At 39.1% G+C, this 19,180-nt stretch overlaps 1 protein-coding gene across 2 annotated transcripts in view; it reads right to left on the bottom strand.

Moving 5' to 3' along the window:
- SNTG1 (syntrophin gamma 1) overlaps positions 1-18,922 on the bottom strand; it is a 320,400-nt gene extending 301,478 nt beyond the window's left edge. For both annotated transcript variants that reach the window (XM_058804463.1, XM_058804473.1), the window contains exon 1: positions 18,713-18,922. The gene's annotated coding sequence lies outside the window, so the exon portion shown is untranslated. The remainder of the gene's footprint in view (positions 1-18,712) is intronic.
- Positions 18,923-19,180: the final 258 nt, after the last annotated feature.

Here is a 19,180-nt window from a genome sequence, read left to right as displayed (position 1 = left end):
TAACACATTTTTTAAAAGTCTCTATTTTTCAAATGTGCTTTACCTTATCTTCTATGCTAGAGAAACTGACACATCACAAAACACTGTCACAAAGGACAAGCAGGAACCTCCTTGAACAGGTCTTGGGCACATTTTCTCTGGCTGAGAAAAATCCAACCAATCCAATCCAGTTTTGCACTGTGTGAGCAGAGCAAGAGCTTTGGAGAGGGAGTGTAAAGACAGCACACTAAGGAGATCTGGAGAGGCACAGCAATAAAAGCTGCCTGGCTCAAATTACCACTCTGCATATGCCCAGTATAGGAAGTAAAACACCAAGTTTTACAAGGGCAGCAAAACCTGGTGTACTGATTGTTGTTGTTACTGTACAACAACTCACTGCTGAGCTTATCTATGTCAGTCAGATCATCTATGATCTTATGCTACATCCAGGCAATGTTATTCCACACCGTGTTAGAATTCCAGAGTATTTTCCAGAACAAAGCTAAGAGGTGTTACCTTAACTCATGCATTCACTCACAATCTAATGTGGGGAGGAGAATCTATTTTAACCTCTGTAGGCTGACATGATGTGTCAATGTCACCAGTACAGCATGACAGCACTCTGAGAGCCAGCAAATGATGCTCTTCCCAGTGAAGGGATGAACTACTACTTCAAAAGCCAAGTATCTGAGAATAAGGGCCAACCTGACACCCAGGCTGCACTAGAATTTAAAACATCTCTTAAGAATAACATTAATTCCTGCAGACAGCCTTCTGCAGACACAAGGCACCTTAAAAGCCATTTATCATGGTCATCACCAGTACACTGCTACGTAACAAAGCAAACAAGTTTGATTCAGCTTAATGAATGCAATAAACCACATTTTTCAGCAGGTGTGAATTACATGCAGAATCAACTTCTGCTTTTTCCTTTTAGCTCTAAAACCAGGGAATGCAGAAATTCCAAAAGCCTGATCTTAATGAAGTCAAACTGTAGACTGAAAATTCAGTTTAAGAGCCAGATTAAAAAAAAAAAAGACAAAAAATTGTTATTGATGTGTATTGTATGTAAAGACAGAGTAATGTAAAGGTGGACGCTGGGAGGAAAATTGGCCTCTTTGTTACTCTGCAGAATGTGAATTTCTATTAGGAACCTGGAAATAAATTATCTCAAAATATCTCTCAGATAAATCACAACTTACTCTTTTCACATTACTTCATAGAAACCGAAGTAACTATGAAAATGTTCAAAGGAACTGTTAAAGATTTCCAATACCTTTAAAATGGGCTGCAGGGAGTTCTGATTGAGACACTGAAGTATCAGGGACAAACATGAAACAGGTTACACTGCATAGTCCTTGTAACAAACTGAGTTTCCGGACAGCTTCAATGGTAACCCCCCTCACTGACTCTGCACTCCTGCTCTTTCATGCTGCCTTCACAACTTAAGGCTTCTTAACATTTCATCTGAGCTGATTCAACTTTGATTAGATGGGATTCAAATCTCTTTTACTGAAAAACATGCAAAAGTGGAATGAACCCACTGATGCAATACCAAATCTGTCTCTTGGTTCATTTTTCTTCCTGAACGTAAGATAAATATTTTGTGAAAGATCATAAATTGTCAAGATGAACATCTGAAAGAAGCCAGAGTCAAACTTTCATTGCAATTTCTCTGCTAATAAATTATTTACAAGAACAGAATGTCAAACAGTACACAAAAAGACACTAGATAACTTATCATCTGTGCTTTAGTTGGGTTGACAAGCAGTTTCAAAAGGACTACTTACAGTATCACCAGGAAATATGGAGAATATGATTAGAGCACAAGAAAGGAACTGTTAATTGTGAGTTAAGGATACTATTAGCTTAGTGTACAAAGGCACCACATGACTGTGACTGATTTATATCCAAACACCGTCCCTTAAGGCACTATTGGTGCATACCAATGGATTCAGGATCAAGGTCTCACCGTGGTGAGGAAGGAAGCCAGGCAGGCAGCAGTGAAGCTGGGACCAGCAATGTGCCCTGGCAGTTCCCAGCTGTGCTCAAGCTGGCTGCATGCAGAGGGTGGCGCAGCCAGCAGAGCCACTGAGGGCACGAACAGCCCTGGTACCTGCAGTGTCCCCAGCACAGCTCCCACCTGATGGCTTCCCTCTCATTCCTGGTGTGGCCAGGGAGGGAGCAGGGCAGTGGCAGCACACGCGGCTCTCCTGGTGTAGCTGCTCCTGCCACCTCCAAACTCAGAGTAACACAGCCACCACCACCACCTCCTCCACATACCATCCCCTCCCTAAAATACTGCCCCTCTAGCATCAGCTCTACATCCCACTTCCCTTATCACATTCAACACTTGCTCTGACCCTTTGTGACTACCTAAGTCAACACCATCAAATCAGTAAAAAAAGTAAAGGAAATTAAAGAGTAAAACAAAAAAGTAAAGTAAATTAAGGAAACTGAATGAATAGGGTTGAAGCCCTCCTTGGGGACATACTGCAAGAATTTTTTCATTTTATTGTAAAATAAGAAATAAATCAGTTTTTAAGGCTCACAAGCACCTTACATGCAGAGATTTACTGTTTATCAAAGCAGAAGATCTGCAGGAAAAGACCATCTGGTCACTAGCTGTGGCAAGGAAAATTTCTCTCACAGCGCTGTCCAAAGTGTACTAAGGCCCATCACTTCAAGTTTCACTTTTCATTTAGCAAATGAAGTCCATCCTTGCGATCAAAAAAAAAGATAAAAAATAAAAAGAACCTATTAAGACTGCAGTAAATAAAAGAAGACTTTTCTGGATGGCAGCATTCTCTCAGCCTGCCAGAAAAACTCTTACCAGCTTCCAGAAGTCCACCAGATAGTAACAACAAAGGAGAACAAACAAGAACTCTGATCAAGGGAGTCTCTCAAGAGTGGAAGCCTATCCATCACACATGAGCTTCTACTATTCGTTGTCTCTCTTCAGTTTGTTTTTTTTACCTAATTTCATAGTGCCCACTACACATAATTTTTTACTGTGCAAATAGTTCCATATGTTCTATCTCTTATTCATAAAGCTACCACTGGAAATTATATCAGAGCGAATTACACACTCCTTGTAGCAATGCTCTTGGCTTTAGACCCAATGAACCCAGTTTATCTTCTTCAATGAGTTCCAAATTTATTAGACATACCTCACTATTTTCATTTGTGATATAAACTTGTCTGACTTGTTCCCCAGCTTTAGAGTTGTGATCTGTCAACCTTTGCTAAAGGAAAGTTGTTTTAGCATAACAGTTCTCTGCCTGATTGATGCCACCAGATTAAGTTGGTTTTTTTGTCTAGTTGAATGTAAGGCACCCTCAGTATATTGAATAAAAAGCACACGTCCACTAGAAGGGGATGAAAAATTTGAGAAAGATAAACAATGTTATCAGCAAACCAGGTTACTCATGTGAAGACATGAGACGTAAATTCACTACTGTATTGAAACACAAACTTGAGTACTGAACATGAGTTTTAGAAAAGCCTTCTTGCTAGAAATTTATTTTTTAAATTACAGGTATGTGTTTACAAGATTTTCTGCATACTGATCCTGCTGTTTGTTCAGAACTAGCCTTTCAGATTAGCAGTCTTAGAATGTATGAAAAGAGTGCAAGTGACCACTTTCCTCCCCTCATTCTCCTACAGATTCACATTCAGTTTTTACACAGCACTGAAACAGGCAAGGTGAATTACATATCTGTCAGATTTCTCTTTTGCTCCTTACCCCAACCTCTAAGATATATTAAGGTATTTCCCTTCTTTTAGGATATGAAAAGCCTCTGAAGCACACACTATACTGACATAGATGGTTTTGTACTTCCAAAAATGCCTGTGAACAAATGTTTTTCAGTACTCTCAAGTCTGATTCAGCTTAAAGCTCACAGTTTCCTGGGGATCCATAGCATTCATGCACCAATATTCTGCCAGGAGCAAAATTTTACTAGAATCTATCACGATGAAATTTGTCTTTTTATAGAAAATACACTCAGGTAGACAAAAACATTTCACACCTTTCATTTGAACAGAAACCAACAGACGCATTAAGCCAGTTTACAAATTGTGCCAATTTTGCCAGCAATGAGATGTTGTTCCCTCAGTTCTATGGGCAATTTGTTTAACATGGTTTAAAAATGCAGGTCTGAATGCTACATTCAGTTTTCAAGAACACTGCATGGATATGGGAGGATCTGAGTAACTTTAGGTACTCCTGCTCCCCAAAAATGCAGGGGGAATTAATATACTTTATTATAAAGTTTCTTGGAGGGTTAGGTATCACATTAAAAAAAAAAAAAAGAAAAGAAAAGAAAAGAAAATCAAATCCAAAAAACAAATACTCATTAGTGAAAAAAAATTTCAACTCCAATCATTAAGTAAAATGTTTCAAAGTACAGTCCCCTGCTACTGCCACAGGAATAAGAGAATACCAAATGACTCCTCCTTTTGCAAGAGAGAGAAATGTTTACTGTTCTTTCAAAGACTGGAAATCTGGCATGGGAAAGAGACATATGTCATAGGAAAATAAAAAGTTAAAGTGGTAATAAATATTTAAACACAAATAGGGTTTCTGGAAATTATCCCTGTGCATTTGAATCAGTTTGCAGCGCTCCCCTGTGACTTTGGACATTTTGTTGGGCAGCTCTTGGTTCATAGTTTCTAAACTCTAATTTGCTTTAATCTTTGTGACTGAATAATGATGAACTGCAGAGCCTGAAACTATGCAGCAGAAGCCTTTCATCCATCCAGTTTCTTTGCAAAATGCCTTCTGCCACTGATCACTTTTTCTCTTAGCCCATTTGTTGAACACTAAAGTAAATTTTACAGTCCCCCAGCCATAATTTAAAAAGTATTCAGATAAATTAATGGAAGCCTATGTCTCACATCCCAATCTATGTTAATGAACTGCCTTTCCCAGTTCTATCATAATAACAATTTGGCCAAAATAAGCTTTAACTAGGACTCACAATACATTTTCTATAAACACACAATTTTATTCTGAAATACAACACAGCAGGCCAAACGTCCAGAGAGTAACAAAAAACCTAAGGACATGTTGGGATAGATGTGATTGGTTTTTAATTTGGTTGCCCAGGAAAATAAAGTTTCTGCTATCATGCTGCACATATGTACCCACACAAGGGTGAAGGGTGGGCAACAGTTGTTTGTCTGAAGCTTTTACACGCCTGCAGTCTTTTCCCCATACTCAATTGCAGCAAAATGTGTCATACAAGGAGATGTACGGACAATGAAAGTTCCTAAACGCTTTGTGCAAACACTAAGCCGGATAGCACAGTCTCCATTATTAATCCAACTAACACATCTACCAGGGATGTGAGCTTTTATTCTTGATAGATAGCCTACCACCTCAAAGTAAACCAGAGACAAACATTTCCTAACAGGCATCTGTTGAATACTAGGATACCAAAACATAAATTCTAAGTGGTTAATGTCTCATATCAGCAATTAATACACTTGCTTGCTGATTCATCTTACAGAATGAGTAGCTGTCGAGGTGCTGTGGGACAGACAGAATCAGCATGGGCAGTTCTCCTCTCTCGGCTTTAAAGGGATAACCTGGACTGTTACTACCATGCTATTTACACCATGAAGCCCACACACACAGGCCTTGCCAGAACATAAGTATTTAGTAAGACAGTGAAGTCATCCTAAAGAAAATGTTAGAAACTGGTTTGATAGTATTTTCTAGCTGGCTTCATACTAGGTTATCTTTCCACTTTCATTCAAATTATTCCTGTACTTCAGTTTTATTTTAACTATTGTGATAACATGAAAATTGTAATGTCATAACAAGTTCATATACAGATTTGCGCATTTGTCCACAGAGCAGTTTTGAAATTAAATACTGATGTAGGAAAAGATTTTTTTAAAGTCAGAATCTGAGAAGCAGTATGGGCTACTTTCCCATCTGTTAATCTGTGTTTTTTTTTAAATACAAACAAAAATGCAATTTATTTTGGGAATTTACAACTCTCTAAATAATAATCACTATTTCCTTTTACAGTGCTGTAGTAGAAAAATAAAACATTTATTTAGCAGTTGTGGCTCTATTCACAGACAGAATGGTTACAGAGAGATCAATTCAAGTGTTTATTCCACTGCTTGAATTGTAAGACTTCCAAGTGTTCTTCCTTACAATGTATTAGGTAAGACAGAGACTGCTAAATGAGCAAATATGACTTCATAATAAATTTAATTGATGTCAAGAATAGATTTAGGCAAATCCATTTAAAAGGTTCCTACAACAAATCAAATTATTTTCCAGGTTTGTGTAATGTTCTTCCAAAAACTAATACATCAAAGAAAGTAGTGACCAAGTATACAGTAATTTACTATGAGATCATGAAAAACATTATGAGAAACCAAAAGCACATGTAAATCAATATTTAACACACTATATGCATCCACTGTCTCTAACTACTGAAAATAAACCTTTATGTAACCATTCATTAATGAAGTCTCAAAGTACTAACCATGTGTGCACAAAGTGTGAATTTAAGCTAAGTGAGATAAATGAACCAAAACAAATTTATGCAATGTGCACAAGTCTATGTGATGATCACAGAGTAAATCCAATTCAGAGTTCCACTTCACTGTTGAGACCGTGCTCTATTCCCTACACTTGGCATTGCCAAACTGAAAAAAGTAGGTTTAAATTAAAACTTACTGGTTTGGAATTTTCTTAAACTCCAGTAATAAAAATATTATAAATAAAAATAAAAAGCTTGAAGTAAAATTCTACAATATAGATGAGACAAAAAAAATTTAACAGACCAGTTAATAACCAATTTTTCACACAGCTTCTGACAAGCCCACAAACCACAACAACTCACCTCTCTTTAGTTAAAACAGGTTCACCATTCCTGTTTTCCAACAGTACAGTTGGTTGCTATATTATTTGTGGACTGCAACCTCTGAGGAAGAGAGTATGGAGTATAACAAAAGACCAAGCTCTGTTTTCCAAGGAGGAGGCAGGTCAGCTGTGCAGTCATCCAGCACTGCTCGCTCCTTGGAATGCTCATTGCTCAGTCCAACATTTCATGGGCATGATGGTGACTCAGAGAGGAGCCAGTGAACAGAATCCGTGTCTTCTTTTTGCGTCTCTCCACACTTCACATCTTCACGGTCTGGATTCAAGAGCAAGACATCTCTTCACTAATTCACTGCATTTTTTATTCACTGTACATTCAGACTAACATGTGTAATTTTTCCTGATCAAGCAGGTCATTATTAAATCCTTTCCCTTTATTTTTAATCTAAACTCTTGACACTTTGAATTTTCTATTGCTGAAGAAATGGAAACAGATCTAAGTCCAAGGAAGCTAACACTGCCGCAACTGCCACCAAATGCTGAAGATTCCTCCATAAAGAAAACAGGGTTGTCTTATCAAACTGAAAATAAATTTCCAGGTAATCTCCCCTTGTCTGTGTGGCACAAAGGCAGATGTATAAAAATATTCACATGAAGTAACTGCTATTTCACCAAAGAAATTTGTATTAAATAGTTTTAAATTCAGTTGTCAAGCATAGTTATTGAAAAAAGAAGCACTATTTTCACGCCCTGAGCAAGGATATATTAATACACAGCAGTATACAAACAATAGATACTATTATTGGATTAACAGGACAAAAATGTGAAAGAAGGAATTTCTATTATTAAAAGAAATAAGCATTAAGATCTCACAGAATTGTATAAAGCTATTCCTACAAAACTACTGAAAATGATCCACTGAAAAAAACTTCTCATTTAGGCTTGAAATCAGTTCCAGATGGAAACCCACTGCAAGCATCCTAGCAGAAGTTAAGATGACAACCAAATGTTATAAAGGCAGATTTTCAAGAAGAGAATTTTTATACTTTCATAAGGCACAGAAAAACATGTATTGCGGAAATTTCAGGCAATTCAGACAGTGATGGGCCAGTGGTAAGAACAAAAACCTCAGTAAGCTGCTAAATACAGCATCTAATGCTTGGCTTTACTAAACAAAACCTTTGAAAACAAAAAAGAGGTTCAGTTTGATGTGAGGGAGGAAGAACTAGCAGAGGCATGTAAAGAGAATATTGAACAGGCCAGGAAGATGATCCTCACTTGTATTTCTGAATAGATTTGAGAAGGGTATGCAGACTGAGAAAGATTATCTGAAAGAGGGTCAATCCCTGTACAAGCACAGGCCACTCTCTACTTTACATAGGTGTAACAGAAACCACAAAAACATCCAGCCATGTAATGTGGCTGCTTTCATGATCAAAAATGCTTTTATTACAAATTTCCAAATTCCAGGGCTACCAAGGCTGAAAAGCATATAGTATATCATATTTGACACATATATGATATTTATCTGCTACAGACATTTATCCAGTCTGAACACATGTATGCACACAAATATGTGTAAAACATACACTGTCCAAGATGGAAGCCAGTAAAGGATACAACACAAATATTGCGGGGGGAATCATAAGTGTGAAGCTCTAACTACAGACCATTCTCAGAAGTATCAGAATAAGCTGTTTTCAAATTGCCAATTTTGTCTTTCCTTCAGGGAAAAACTGGCTGAAAAGCAGAAATCATGCCTTATGGCTATATAAAAGAAATATATTTCCTGTATGTATGTATCACTAATAGGAAAAAATAAACAAATGTTATTCCTGAAGTTTTATAGATGGGTTGATAGTCTTCTCTATCATGTCACTTCTATCATGATGCCACCTTTATCTCAAAGAGGTACCATATATGCTCACTGCTGTACATACAAACAACACGGAAAATTCCCCATGTACCACTTCTTCCCTGAAGGAGGTACTTTTATATCACTGTAGCACACCACTACAGGATTATTATGCTGAAGATCTCACAGGCTTCCCGAAAGTAAGTCTCTCTCTCTTATCAATATCATAAATAACCATGATTAATCTCATGTTTTCCTGCAAGATACCACCCAAGGAGATGGCCAGGAAAAACCTAATGCGTAGCCTTCCTGGTGCTGGCATATTGCAAACACAGGAGCAACTGACATGATGGGCTACAACATGCAGCATGGGAGATGGGAAGAGACATCAGTAATGGCTGTGAGGGCAATCAGAGCCCAAGGTTTTTGTGGCAGAACACCCACCCCAAATATAGGGTTTGCCACAAGCAACTACCTGCAGCATGTTCACTGACCTGTTGTGGATGCTGAGAACTGTGGATGCAGAGAAGAAAGTCAGATAAACTTTCCCAGACATTCCTCTGGGAAGTTTTGAGAAAGCTCAGAGGTAGAATTAAAACAATCCTGCAGCTGGTGTTTTGAACATGTTTCTCGTTTACAGAAGGGGTGTTGCTGCTAATTAGCTAATGGTGTGAGGGTGTTGATTAAGAACCAATCAGCTTCACCTTTATCAAAACTGTCTGTAAAAATAATGTGTGGTTTCTAATAAACTCGGCATTTTGCCTCCAAGACTTTGGAGTTTATGTGGCTTTATTCACCCAGCCCCAATACAACAGCCACAACCTGCAGCAGAAATATTGTGTCCAAGCTTTTAACAGGAGCACTTCAGCGAGGCTTTACACAAAAGGGACCATCATACAAGTAATTTCACACTTCAAAAGCTGCGAGGAGTATTTCAGTAAATCAAAGGCTTCCCAGACTGATGAAAACTGAGCATCCAGTGGAAGAACATCCTCCCCATGGCTGAGGAAGGAGCTGATTCAGTCACACATCATGCCTCTCCTGCTCTTGCAAAACACCTGCACTCTTCTTCCAGGCAGCTGCAGGCAGGCTGCTATGGAAATCAGCAATACAACTGCCATGAGCATAACCCCAAAACAATTTCTCTAAACACAGAACAACATGCAGTGTCTGCTTTCCAGCAGCTACAGATTCTGAGCAGCAGTACCTCCAGAAGCCTTCAGACTGTGAGCAGCAGTACCCTTTAGACATCTGCTGCATGTAACACACCAAGTTATTCTCATAAATTACTGCTTCATGGATTTTTACTTCCCATTATTTTAAAGTTTTAAACGTCCTTCTGAAGATTAGATTTGCAGACTCTAGAGGAACCCTCACCCTAAACTGAAGGCTGCCTAGATATGTGCTATTGGTACATACAGTTATTCCTAATCAAAAGCACTTACTAAGCTGAGTAAATTTGCATTGTCTGAAACTAAAATGTCAAACACTGTCCCTTATCTTCACCCCAAATGGTCCCCAGTACTGTTAAAACAACTGCCTTGTATTAGAGATAATAATTTTTATGTCTAGCATTAGACTGTAATACTTACAGGAATGTTTTCAGGTTGTTTATCATGATTTCTAAATCCAAGAAAAGTATTTCAGATGTATGGTGGTAAGAAAATCTTCCAAATAAAAGATGGTATTTATGTAATTCAACGCTCTTTTGAAGCTAACAAAAAGGTTTGAAAAACAGATGAGTTTTGACCACAGGTTTCAAACACATAGTGGGACAGTTTGTACACTCATAAATACAGGTTACTCCTATGAGGTGTATTTTTTAAAGATGAAGGACTAGTTTTTCCCCACAGTAGCATCTCCAGCTACTTACATGCCATAAACCTGCAGAAAGTGACATTTAGCCATAATTGCAGAACTTCAAAGTACTTCATGTTTTTTGCAAGCTTTTGTGCAGAGGTTTTTTCAGCACTTTAAATGCCTCCAGAGAGAGACATTATACGTAGGAAGATCTAAGATACTTCTTGCCATCCAGAAAAGACAATTCTGCTGACATAAAAGAAAGAATGTAAGTTAAGCTGGTGTATTGCTTTGTAACTCAAGTAATATTGACACTTGATCCATGAAAGCAGCCTCCTTCTCATCTACTTTCTCTGAAGCAGAATTAGTATTTAAAAGGCACAGAATCTTATTTTTATATTTTTAGAATTGCACCTAGAAGTGCTTCCAGATGTTTTTTCCAAATCCACTTGCTGGAAAGTAAGGTGCCCAGACAACTTTCCTAGAAAATAAATTAGAATTGTGCAATGAGGTTCGTAATTCCACGTAGTCTCCATAAACTTCTGAATACTGTAGATTCTATTTTTAAAACAGGTGGGTGTAGGAAGCCAAATTTGTGACAGAATTCATCTTAAGACAGAGGTACCTATATGTTTATGTGTTGCAGGGCAAAAAGAATGAGAAATTCTGATGACACCACTTTTGTGTCTCTCCTAACATGAGGCAACACAAGAACCTCAATGATTTCTTTGTTGATTTTTGTGCACTTTGAGGCCAACCTCAGACAGCCCAAAAAACCAGAGCTTCTCAACTAGATCCACAGATGTACCTGAAGAAGGAAGTAGTCCATCTAAGGATGCAACTGAGTTCTTGTACATAAGTTCTGCTTTAAATATGGGGAATTCATGGAACTTCTGGAGAAAAATGACACAAATACAGCCTTACCGGAACATTTCTCGCATGGAAAGGGAATACTTTCTCGCAGAACTCTTCACAAGCAGCAGGTCTCTTATTTCAAGGATGCAATTCTGAAGATTACTGAACAATTGCTGTCTTGGAAAGCACCTCTTTCCCCACAAAAACACAGACAGAAGCTCTTTCATCAAATATCTTGCTTCTGTCCTTCTTGCAGTTCTCTCTGTGCTTTGTCTAGAAATGTAACTATTCACCTTTTCCTCTTTTCAAGGGTCATACAGATCCTCTTTCTATCACAGCATAAAGAATGAAAAAGCAAACCCACAATATTTTACTGCCTTCTTTCATGCAGTCTGGCTAGACCTTTATGACCCCAGCTACTTGTGATCTCAGGCTCACAGTTCTGCAGCCATCAAAAACCTGTAGAGAAGGCATACAGGTGTATACACATAGTGGTCAGTACTATCATGCAGTACCTAGCAGGGGAAATGTTATGTCTTTTCATACTCTTTAGACTAAAAGGAAGATGATGGATAATGTTCTTGTAATTTTCCAAAAGGGAAATGATGCCCAAATATTTTAGTTTTCATTTCCCAAAATGCTGGGGAGTTTTTTTCCCAAAAAATGCCTTTGCTGCAGTTAGACAAATACAGCTAATACGTAATAGTAAAGAGTTAACAGTAAAACAAAAAATAAAGTCTCATTTCAAAAAGAAAAAGTCATGGGTTTAAACATGACACAGGGTTTAAAAAGAATTATGTATTAAACTCAATAAAGAGCTGTACATAGAACCACAGAAGCACAGCGCAAAAACTACAGAATCTTAGACCTGAGAAAACAATCAACTGGATACAAGATGTATCATTTGAGGGAATAATGCTTGAGATTAACCTTAGGATTTTCATTTCAGAAAGAAGTATTGAAGATACATCATGAAGAGGTTAAAAAAAGGCAGTAAGATGTGCATGAAAGGGCACGTTGTGCAGGAGCATAGTGACAAATAGCAATATCAAATCACTGTTAGCAACTGGATTTCTCCATTAATCAAAGCATGCAATGAGTACTCTGAGCCACCTACCAAAAATCAGAAGGTTTAGGGTTTTTCTAAATTAAGAAAACTTTGCAAACATAAATAGCATTAAAAACATGAAGAACAATACAATATATAATCACTGATCATTAAGGTCAGCTCTCCCTTTGCAGGTTAGGTAAGTTATTTAATGTAGTGAAAAGGAAACCTGATGAATGAAACAGACTAATAACCTGAAATCTACGTAGTTTTAATTAAGACACCTCAAAGAACCAGCCCAGACAACATCACTACTGCATAAGACAGTAAGTTGTGAAAAGAAGCATATGATGAACTAATAATGCTTAAGAATTAAATAGCTGGTAGACTAACGAAACAGTGTAGGAAGAAATTGTCTCCTTGTGCATTAAATTATCCAGGAAGGTCCTTTCTTATCTCAGGGAGCTTAAATAAAATGAGAGGTGATCATCATCAGATGCTGTCATGATTTTGATGCACTTTGCTTGGAAACGCCTCTAGCACAGTTGCAGTGCGCTTCCTCCCATGAAACTCCTTCACGAATGTCCCTGTATTCAATAGAGAAGTTGCTCCAGCTGAAAAAGCATCAGAGTGACTAATTTTGCATTTAGGTTAATGGAGTTGCTTAGTTTAGGGAGCGGGAGCCCTGCCAGGAGCTGAACCCCTGGAAGGGCCCTATCTTGCCCGATTCATAATGTGTCAACCACGCCAGCTCCTCACCATTGTAAACTCAATTTGCTCTTGCATCCATTTCTCCAGCTGACTTTGAAAACTACTACTATGTTTGACCTTTTTATTTTTTACATTTTACCTTTTCATTTTGTGTCCATAAAGAAGTAAACCACATAACTCACAGAATGAGAACGAAGACACTCCAGACAATAAAACCTGTAGAGGCACAGATCTGATGCCTTTATTCAAAGCCTATCTTCAGGGAGGAACTCTACACATGCATTACTGCATGTTTTGTTACTTGAATAAAAACTGCATTGCACTGACCAAACTCTTCACATAAATGTTTGCCATCTGATAACCAATTAGACAGTTGTGAGAAGAACTGTTTGTGAATTCTGCTGCATTCAGGGACGTACAGCTGCGATACCAACTGCTAATGGATGCAGGCAGACAGCTGTGAGTGAAGAAACCTAGAGCTGCAAGACAACTGTAGAGCTGATGATTTTCCCCTCCTTTTTCACTTGAAAAAAATCTGATTAGCATAGATTAGTTCCCAAGGCCTGTTTAAAATATCTATAAAATTATAGGAGATAGAGCAAAGCTCTTTCAAGCATAATTCTAATGACTTTACTTCTTTAGGGGTCAAAAGCAAGTCAAAGAAAATCAATGCCCATTTGTGTCGTTGAAGCTGAAGCATACAGTTCATTATTCAGAACTGTTAAAAGAGTCAATCAAAAGATTTTGGCATACAGAGAAACTAGAAAAAGCTATCTCACATAATTATGAATGAATATATATTTAGAAAATGCAAACCAGCAAATTATTTTAGAAACAATTCTGTAATTAAGAATCAGTGCTTTATATTAAGACAAATATTAACAGCTACATTAAGTATGACTATCAAAATTTTTAAGTAGTTTTAAATATTCCCAAGTTCTTAGTATTATACCTGTTGAAATCAATGGCATTTTTACACTAAATTCAAAAAAACAGCAAAATAGTCTTTACACCAAGAAAGAATCAGAGGACATGATTAGTATCACTCATGATAGTCTGTCATTTGTACAAGATGATGAAATTTCCTTTAGTTTTTGACAGAAAGCAGAAGAAATATGAATGTCATAAACAGCATTCCCATTCTCACTTCTTTATGGTTAGCTGTTTTTAAAATAAATTTAATACAAAAAGAGGAGGGGAAAATGCATGTAGGTTGTTTTTTTTCTCAAATAGCTATAATTCACACTTAAATCTTGAATAATTTGACCAAAAAGCAATATAAAATTTACTTTAAATGCCATTTCTAACATCTTCAACATGAAACCAAGTACACTGTTCACTATTTGAAAAAACACATTGAAAAGGAACAAAAAATAAAATAAAGTCAAACTTCAGAATAAGCTGGTGAATAAATTGTTCTTCCTCTGGTGTTATCTCAAAAGCTCCAAGCAATGAACCCTTCAGAAGTGCTTGATGTTTGTCACTTTAAAAGCACACCTTTGAATGAAAATCTCAATCAACCAAGGAACGAACACCCAAATCTAAGAGCAAGCAACAAACTTCATAGAAAAAAATTAAAAATTCATCCCTGTTCCAGATGATAAACACCTGCGGAATTGAGCAATCAATCAATTGCAGCCACAGCATCCTTTGAAGCCATGAGTTCTTTCACAGACTCAGTATCCATGCCAGTAGTAAAGCATCAGTGCCTTCACTGAATCACATCTTACACAGGAATTTCAGTGGCTATATATATATTACATATATTTATATATGTCAGTCAAAACTATTGCTACTCTCACATAAGTATCACAGTGAAGAACTTTCATGGTTTTGCCCAGTACTACCCAAAATAAACCAGAGAATGAACCATAAAATTAATCTCATCCCGAACACTCTTCTTGATTAGTTTTCCTCTACTCATTACTTTAATAAATTGAAGAGAGCAAATCCCCAGGAAACAACCCAGCTCTTGGCTGCTGCAGCATCAGCTCCATCACACAACAGAGTGTTCCACCTCTTTTGGCCAATCCAAGCTAATTACTGAAGAGAAGCTCAGAGTCCCAAACAACAGTGACAGCCCCAACTGAAAAAAGCTTTGTTTCTCTATCACATAGCTCCCCTTCTTCATAAGGGGTAGGCACATCACCTACTAAATCAATCTCTCAAGATGAATAATAATTTCCTCCTTGGATAATTAAATACATGAGTGAATTTCCCTGGATGTGTCTCCACTACATTCCCTGGTGTTGATTACAGCTATATCTTTGAGACATAACCTGTTTTGAGTTCTGCATTTTTGGTTTTTTAATGTATGCTTTCTCTCTTTCCTCTGATATGCAACAGGAATGCAGAAAATCTAGGTTGGCCACAACAACAGAAAGGCTTTCTGAGGCTTCCAGTTATGGCAGACAAAACTGAGCAAATGCAGAAGTTTGTCAGTGTAACAGTGCTGAGCCAGTGTCACAGCATGCTGCCAGAGGAACATGGTGATGTAGCAGACTCATGTTGGGATTCAACCCAACCACATTCAGGCCTCTCTCTGGAAACCTGAACTGAAAGCACACCCATGGGAAGGGCTAAGAAACATGACAAATTAAATCCTGTGGATGTTTCTTATCATTCACAACACTTTAGCTTTTTAACAGTGAATACAAGCAGACCTGGTGATGACTATCAGAAAGAAATGATGACAGCTCAGGCACAAGGACCAGTGCTAAGTTACAAAAATGAAGAAATGGTACTTGAGCACTTCTGAGGGAAGAACTGAGAGCAGACTACAGCTCTTGTTTGTTTGTCTTAATATTCAATCTAAGATGAATAAATAGAAATTACACACACAACTAGGCTGGGCTCACTAGAAAAATCACATTTAATTGGTGGTGGTTTTAATTTTGCTTACAGGTCTTTCTGTCAGTTCACAAAAGCTATGCCCAAAAAGCATGACTGAGAAAACATGAAAAAATTAAGAAAGAAAAGCAACTTCTGAGCTTGCCCTGAAATTTCTGAATCAAGGTCAACATTCTTCTCTAGTAAAGAGATTTACATAGAATTAAAACAAAAATGCATACTATAAAGTTGAATATAACATACTTTGGAAAAATCTGATTCAAAAGATACAAGCCAAGTGGAATACAGATCATTAAACAGGATTCTAGAACAGCCTTACAATGAAGTGTGTGATAGCCACTCCTGAATTTTTAAAATTGAGAACTACACACATTGTAAAATAAAGTATTACTATGCAGGAAGGCTTTCTGACAAGTAACAAATAAAAGATAAAGAAATGTGTGAAGGCACAGGAGGTTGATTAATATCTTAAAAGTAGATTTTTTTTATCATGTCTTTAAAAACTTCAAGTCTTACCTTCCCCTTTCTTTTCGAGTTTCTAACAGAAAAAGCAACATTTACTTTTTTTCTCAGACCTTGTTAAAACTCTGTTCTTTAGCCATGTAAAAGAGGGGAAATCTGACTGTAAGTGAAAGTCTAGAGCACCATGTCCTTTAATTCAGTGATGGGGGCCTTCATTAGATTATCTCATAGCTATGGGACAAGACACAGCAAAAGCCAAATGATAAATCATTAAATTATGTTTTCTTCTTCTCCAGGCAAAGAGTGAGTATAGCATTAGATTAGTTTGAGAGACTAAAAAGGAAGAAGTCTGCAACATGCATCACAAGTGACAAAGCTAATTCAATTTTTAAACCCCATTTATTCATATAATCAGGCATAAGCACTTACTTATGCGAACTGTGGAAACCTCGAATGTAATACATAGCCCAAATGAATTCCAGACTAGTGCACGTTTCAGTGTTTCATGTTCTCCCTTGCACATGCCTAGTGAAAGCCTGCCACTCTGCAACAGAGGAAGGAATTACTACAACAGAACCACAGGCAGACTTTGCCAGAAACTATACTTTTTTTTTATATGAGGCAGAATAAGCTGAGTGTTTTAAGTAATGGATAGGTTTGCATCCCACTGTCTAGCAACAGTTATTCTAATTGTGTTTCACAGCTTCTGCAGAGAGACAAAAATATGAACATTCTCCATAAACTGCACTGAAACAATTGACACTCCCTCCAGGCAGATCACCTTCCACCATTAAGGGAAAGGATTAGTTTATCTTTCATCTTTAAACTTGAGTTAGCTGCATGTTCACCGTACTGACATCCCAACACGTTTTAATCTTATCGTGTCAATCTTGCATCTACGTAAAAATGTGTATTTCGGTGCACAAAAAGATCTCTTGCTGCTGACAACTGAAAGTGCATTAACCTGGGAAGCCTTGAGATTTCCACACACACCCACACACTCCTTTCAGTACAGATCTCACTGATTAGAGAACGAAATATCCAAAACTCAACAGACATTTCACACACAGTGGCATTTCTGCAGAAACATACGTTTCCAACACCTCAACTTTTACTTTCATCACTATTAGCAAGTTATTTTCCCAAGTTATTTCCTACACACATACCATGCCCAGTGCCCCTGCTGAAACTGCCACATTCCCTGAAACTGAATGAGCTCCTAGTGAAACATCAGAGCTTAGCTGTAAATATGGGTAAATACTTTTATTCTGTGCCACTTTCATGTTAGAATACAACATGCATCAAGGTCACTGTAACAGATTGCAGTTTTCAGGCTCATAGAGAAGATACTGAGGAAATCAGTAACAGCAAACTTAATTACACATTGTCTAAAGTTCTGCCTTCTCCCAGACCTGCCCAGCATTCTCATCTCTATTCCCTGCATTTCAGAGTCAGGTCTTTTCACAGGTACGGGAAGGCAGGCAGGCAGCTTAGCTTAAACGCTATCACCGCTTAAAGGTGAACAGAACTCGTTCTTTGCAGCGTGACCGGTCTGCTCTGAGCTCTCCCAGTTTTCAGCTACAGATTACAGCCCCATGGGCCTCTTCCTTTGAAGTGGAGTTCCTCTGAGAGAAGAATTAGTCCCCTGCCTGCAACCTGTCCTCCATACACTGAAATAAATTACAGTCAACTTTTCCCTTCATTGCCATGTCAAGTGTAGCAATAAATATCCACAGGCTAAAAGCAAACAAACAAGGCTGGACGAACCATAACCTCACAGCAAGAGCATCTCAAGGAAGAACACCAGGCAGGGTTTAAGAAAGTTAAGGGCATAAAAATCAAAACTCCGGGTTCACTATCTGAACCCATAAGTGCGTATGAAAGGCTAACATGCTTCTTGCCTCTCTCCCACAAGAAGCACTGATGGAAAGCAATTCAGTGACTCCTACAATTTAGTTACAGCTCAGCAAAGAGGAGAAGGCATTTTACATTATGAAATGCCTGGAAAAAAGGCATCATCTCTTACAGTTGCAGAAGTGGGAAGCATTGGGACACGGAGCTGCCTTCCCGGCTAGGCACCGGAGCACCGCACCAGCGGTGCGCCCGCGGCGGACTCCGGCAGAGTTGGAGCGGGGCTCCCCTGCAATCCTGGCCACCAATCCCCCGCACCTCAGCCCCCGAGAACTGCTGCTGGCGCCGCCGACCATCCTGCCTCCGAACCGGCAGCAAGCGACCAGCAGCTGCAAAAAAAAAGTCACTCGAGAACGAAGGGAACGCAGCGAAAAGGAAGCAAGAGCTTACTTGCCTATACAGCACCGCCGGACGACCTCCTCGCAGCTGCGAAATGCTGTGTCGCTCGTCCTCCTCCCACCGCTCCGTGCTAGTTCCAAAATAATTCCTCCGGGCGCCGGCACATCCCCGGGCTCAGCCGAGGAGCGCAGGGAGCCCGGCCGCCTCGCTCCCCCGCCCGGTGCCCATGGTGTCAGCCACAGCCTCGGCAACTCTCGCTCCTTCCCGCCGGCGCTACCTCGGGGCGGGCCGCCGGCTAACACGGCATCGCACCCCGGCCGCCGCCGCCGGCTCGAACTCCGCCGCCGCGCTCAGGGGGAGCGTGGGGCTCCCCGCGCCCTTCCCGGAGACGGAGCGGGGGCGCCGGGCGGGGGCGTGCGGGGAGCAGCGCCGCCCCTCCGCGGCGACGAGCGGCCAGGCGCGGCGAGGCGCGGCGAGGCGAGGCGAGGGGAGGCGAGGCGGCGCGGCGCCGCCACCGCGGCCG

Source organism: Ammospiza caudacuta, chromosome 1, assembly GCF_027887145.1.
Source record: "Ammospiza caudacuta isolate bAmmCau1 chromosome 1, bAmmCau1.pri, whole genome shotgun sequence".
NCBI lineage: Eukaryota > Metazoa > Chordata > Aves > Passeriformes > Passerellidae > Ammospiza > Ammospiza caudacuta.
This window is presented reverse-complemented; position numbering and strand designations above follow the sequence as displayed.